The 5,651-nt window shown below is 35.6% G+C and overlaps 1 long non-coding RNA gene across 1 annotated transcript; it reads left to right on the top strand.

Moving 5' to 3' along the window:
- The first annotated feature begins 260 nt into the window (after positions 1-260).
- LOC124898675 lies at positions 261-3,290 on the top strand. The gene is made up of 2 exons (XR_007055386.1): positions 261-1,020; positions 3,074-3,290. It is a non-coding gene; the product is annotated as an uncharacterized LOC124898675 (long non-coding RNA).
- The last annotated feature ends 2,361 nt before the right edge of the window (positions 3,291-5,651 follow it).

The following is a 5,651-nucleotide window of genomic DNA, read 5'->3' as shown; positions in this document are numbered from 1 at the left end:
AATTCGATCTCAATTCTCAGAATTATCATTTCCTAGTTGGGATTACTTTAATCCAATTAAATTTAATTAGGGTTATTAAATAACCCCAATTAGAGACTAAATTTTTGAAGAACCCCATCAGCAACCCAATGCAACAACACTTGCACCTAAGCCCAAATCCGTCTGCACCACCCACTAGGCCCAACAGATCTTGACCCGGCCCAATCCTCTTCCCATTTTCTCTTAACCAGTATACAATCTCCACAAAACAAACCATCAACAACATCGACCTTCAGCAAACAACCAGCCAAAAATCGACCAAAATCCATCAACTTCGCGACTCGTCCAGTCAACCTTAACCCGAAATTCGGCGAAAAACAGCTTCCGAACGTCGACCCGCCTAGATGGCGTGTGTTTGTTACAAAAATTCAAGAAAGTTTATAGAAATGGGTGAGCTGGCTCACCCTCGCGAATCTCGGATGAGGCTGTACGATTTCGTACAAGGGTGGAAAATTTTCATTGGCTTGTGAAGATGATTCCATTTTCTTAAATTTCTATTGGCCATTTTTGGAAATCCGTTCATGAAAATCAACAAGGGGGTACGATTTGTTAGCATTCTCATCTTTTGAATTCAAAAAATGAACCCTCAATCCCCCTTTCTATAAATAGCTCTCTCTGGAGCAAGAAAAGAGAGGATGGTTTTCTTCTGGGTCACCGTTTTTAGGGTTTGAAATTTTGGGTCTGGGAATAGGGGGATTTTCTCTTTTAGGCTCTTAGGTTGAAAAACTAGTGTTGGGAAATTTTGAGGTCTGATAAGGAAAGTAAAGGTTCTGAGGATTTTTGGTTTGAATTTTTTGGGTTCCAAAAGAGGTGGGAGAAAATTTTGGGATCAAAACAGTTCCCTTAGTGAAAACTTTCTTTTTCGTTCTTCTTTCTGAAAGTTGGTTGACTAATCGGAGATTATCAAGTTGATAACGCTGATTTCCGGTGGTGGCGGATTTCGACAGTTAGCTCTTAGTCCTATTTGCTGCTCCAAAAAAGGTAACACCCCATTTCGCTTATCTTTTGACTATGTCTACTTCATCTCAACCTTCTGTAGTTGCGAGTATTAGTGATATTGCATGCTGGGTTATATACTGTAGAGGCTACAAAGGCAGTAGGATGTTGTGTTGAAATAATTGATGTGGGGTTCGTTATGGTTATGTGATTATGTTTCTGTTTTTTCGATTCACTGATGGATTGATATTGTCGAATTTGTTTTGTTGTAATACACCGCGTAATAATCTGTCAAGTTATAGCCATTTTTAAGTTCTCATCTTTTTATTTGAATAACTATCGATTAGTTGCATATGTTCTTCTCCTTTCGGTAATCTGTGATAATCGGCTCTTCTAGGTAATTGGACCATAAGATTTGTTTAGGCACTCGATTTTTTCTCTGTTCAGCTAAGTATATTCAATATTCGTGCTTGCTTGATGCAAATATTTCTATCCACTTTGTACGCTGCATTTTCAAATTTTGGGGTTAGATTCGTTGCTCTATGATATGAGATCTTATATACCCAAGATGGAATTTTATCTTTGTTTAAGATTAAGAAATGTTCATCCTTCCCTGTTCTCGTTATTGTTTCTACTTGTTGCAAGCTTTCCATACAATTACCGAAAACTGCATGTCTTTGCGCTACTTGAGTAGAGGAGATTTTTGAGCCATAGTATTGGTTTTGATTGGATCGATTGTTGAGTCTGTTTAAGGATCTTTTCATCTTGTCATAATCTTGGTTGGGCTGTTTTATTTTACTCTTAAAATGAAATCGTGTTGGTGTTCAATTCTCTAAAATGATGTCATGCTTTGAACCTGTTTTCTTTTATTCCTTTTGGTATTAGTTAAACAATTAGAATTAAAGAGAGAGGTCATTGAACCTTTTGCAATGCAATAGAATTAGAATACAAACTTTAGTTGCTGAAGATCTCTTTTAGAGAGGCATCTTTGTTTTGAAGCATCCAAAGTCTCTGAATGTTTGTAAGTGTTGTTTTATTCATATCTGTTGGTGAAGGAAAAGGCATTCGAAATGCATATGCATCAGTTCTAATAAGAAAGTTCCCTTTAGAACTTAGGGTGTAATCAGGATACGTAAAAGATATACCTCCGAAGACAGGGATCAAGGTCTTTGCAAATCTCAATCGCAAGTGCTTTTAGTGACAACATGTAATAGCTGGCTGATTTTTTTTATTTCTAGTTTTATTTTTCTTTTCTTAGTGTTCTGTTGCATTCTGTGAATCAAAGACTTGAATAAAGATTCCATTACTTGAAATCTTAAACCTCAAGCAACTGGAAAGAGAATAAAATATATTCACATGGATAGTTGTTTAGGGTAATTATCTTTTACATTGAATGTTGTTGCAATGCCGGACTATGTCAAATGGGTATTGATGACAGTTGAATACTAACCTGCTGTGATGTTTGTTCATGTATATATCTATAAGTAATATGCTTCTATTGTGCATGCCCCATCTTGTTAGTACTCTACACAATCCCACTGCGTATTCAACTCTTTTTGCTAAGTAAACAAGGCTTGTATTCATGAATTGCTCCCAGATGGTGTATACCAAGGTACATTCATCATACTAATTATTAGAAAATAAGTAATAGGGTACAGTTCTAAGCCGGTTTTCTTGTATGTTAATAATGGGAAGATACTTTTGTTAAACTAATTTTGCATGTTTTTTTTTATACATGATAATTTAGTATTTGTTTAAATATTAACTTTCGGATATATGTTAATTACGTCACTTCTCTTTTTGTATGTGGATGAGTTTGAGTCCCATTGCATGTGCATTATGGGCCATTGAGGCCCGTCTAGCCCTAAGTCATTTTTTCAAAGTTCTAAGTTCAGAAGTGATCCCGTAGTGCATGGATACAAGGAGTCGAAAGAAGGAAAATGGGTTAAAGTCCCATTCTTGAAGTGACGACGAAACCCGAGCGTCAGTTTTGGTTATTTATTTGTTGTCTTTATTTATCTATTGTTGTCGTATTTATTTATTTATTCCTTTATTCTTGCATTTGGACCTCGAAGCTAAAGTTATAAATTTAATATAGGTGAAGCGAGACTCGAGCCAAAAGGGGTTAAAAACTAGATTAGGACAGGTGAAATGGACGAAAGCCCAATTTGGCTAGGACAGGTCTCATTGATTTGGGCCCACTGACCTAAATCCCTTACTTTCTCCCCTTCCCCTTTTTCTTTACGCTTGTTTGCCTTATGTGTTTTGTGAACCTAGTTAAATTCTTAGTCAAGTCACTAAAAACTGGTTTTGCATAAACTCCAAAATATTCCTAAAATCGGTTTTCTTTTCAAAAAACAACTTCTTTCAAAGTTAGTCAAAAGACGTTTTCAAACAGTCCGGATAACCGCAAGTTAGCGGACATTTTAGGTGTCTTAACACCTTTCTAAAACGTTAATAGGAACCGCTTATTCAAAAAGTCAAAATTTCTCCGCAAAACAAATTCTATAAGGATCAACTTTGAACGTGTATAACTTTTGAAATATGTGAAATTTTGGGTCTCAAGGCCTACCAAATTAAATATAAATGAGTCCTCTTTCCAACGCATTCGATTTCTACTTAATTCGATACCCGAGCGAAAAGTTTAGAGCATTTCCACGAGGAACCAGCAAGGGTTCGCGATGTGCCGCGGAGCTTATGTCACGACCCAAGCCGTGATAGGTGTTGACATCCAATTTTTGCTCTTCGTGCTTAAAATTAACGTTTTCAGGCTTTCTGTTCGTTAAAGGGCACGAAGAATAATTTTCACATCTTTTTACAATTGTTTGATAAATTATTGATAATTATCCTTTCTTTAGGATTTTAATTAATTTGTTGTCATGTTTTTATTTTTTATAATTTATTAATAATTTTTCTAATTTTAGAATTTTTATCAATTCATTATCGTTCTTAACATTTTACAATCACCCACACACGTGCACGACATGACGTTATATATATATATATATATATATTTACAGTATTTTTAAATTAATTATATTTTAATAATTTTAATACTCTTTACATTTTTTCATTCAACATCTATATTTTGCATTCCGCAAATGCTGAGTCGGATCAATTATTTTTGTGCAGTGTAATAATTCGATGTCTTATCACATCCGACAATGACTACACAAAATTGTCTTGTCACGTTCGACAATGACCACTCAGTGTTGTCTTGTCATATCTGACAATGACCACTCAATGACACTACCCTTTGGATAATTACTTTGTCCATCGGTTAAAAGGATGAAAATTCTTTGGCCAATAACTTAAGGACCTAAGGGTGTTCTATTATAAAAAGAGAGGACACTCCTTTATTCATTGGATAAAAGGGGTGCTCAATTTTTTGTATAAATATGTGGTGGGAGGACACATTAAATACACACATTTATTTATTTATTTATTCCTCTCTTTCAAAATACATATATATTTATTTTTACAACTCATAAACATTTTTCCTTTTCAAACCCACACACATATTCATAAATATACAAGCATATTTTATTTATTCCATTTTTCTATTTTGCTCTTCAAAACACTCCAACGGATACATTACACAACGTCTATTTTTGACATTTTTCTTCACAAAATAAATAGCTATGCTATCATCCATTCACGGACAGACAATGAACTCAGAACAACAATATACAATCTCTCTCACATTATAAAATACAGAGAATTCATTTTTTTAATTTTTCCTTCTTCTTTATTCAGAGATCACATACACTTGAACGGACACATACATATTATATCTCCATTTTTTTTTCACACAATACACACACATGAACTTACATACACTACACATATATACAAAACCCATTCTCTCTCTCAACTCACGGATCTCTCTTCTCCTTACCATTGTCGCGCCTCGCCAGAGTTCATCGCCGGCGGGCGAGCAACAGTCACGCCATCACCCCTTTTTTCAACCTTCGAGATCCAACACCACCAATGACGCAACGCCGGCAAACCCCTATAACCACCGGCGAACCACTCGATCCGATGAGTTTCGGCCGCCACAGCCACCACACGCCAGCCGCAACCCCCATTGCTCCACTGTCGCTGGTGAACCACCACCGTCGCGGCAATATCCTCTCATTTCTTTTGGTTCATATTTTCTTGTTTTTCACCTATCGATTTGCATATCTGGCCGGAATCTGGGTTCCGACGTTGATCCGGTATACATCATTGAAGCAACGCCAACCTTTATTTGTTATTACACGATCCGCTTAATAATGTACTTATTTTATGGATTTGGATTATTTATGGTGCTCTAATATTTTTTCCCCTCTATTTTGGATCTTTTGATATTTTTGGTGTGAATTATCTGGCGAGATCTTAATTTTTTTTGGGAGGAATGTGCCTATTTTTCGGATCCATTTGTGATTTGTTCTTGCCATTTATGGTTGTTTTTAGGCTGATGATTTGTTGCTTCGTTTTAATATTATTCTGGATTAGTGGATTTTCACTGTTGCATATGATGTTTTGGATTAGTGGATTTTCACTATTGCTCATGATGTTGTTGGTTGGAGTATCGAATTTTTTGTGAAGTTGGCTATATGTTTGGATATTTCTTCACGACTATTATAGTTGCTCACTATGTTGGTGTCCTTTTCAGACTGATTATATCCTTTTAT

Source organism: Capsicum annuum, chromosome 5 (genome assembly GCF_002878395.1).
Source record: "Capsicum annuum cultivar UCD-10X-F1 chromosome 5, UCD10Xv1.1, whole genome shotgun sequence".
Lineage (NCBI taxonomy): Eukaryota > Viridiplantae > Streptophyta > Magnoliopsida > Solanales > Solanaceae > Capsicum > Capsicum annuum.
The sequence above is the reverse complement of the archived record's forward strand: the minus strand, read 5'-3'. Positions and strand labels throughout refer to the sequence as shown.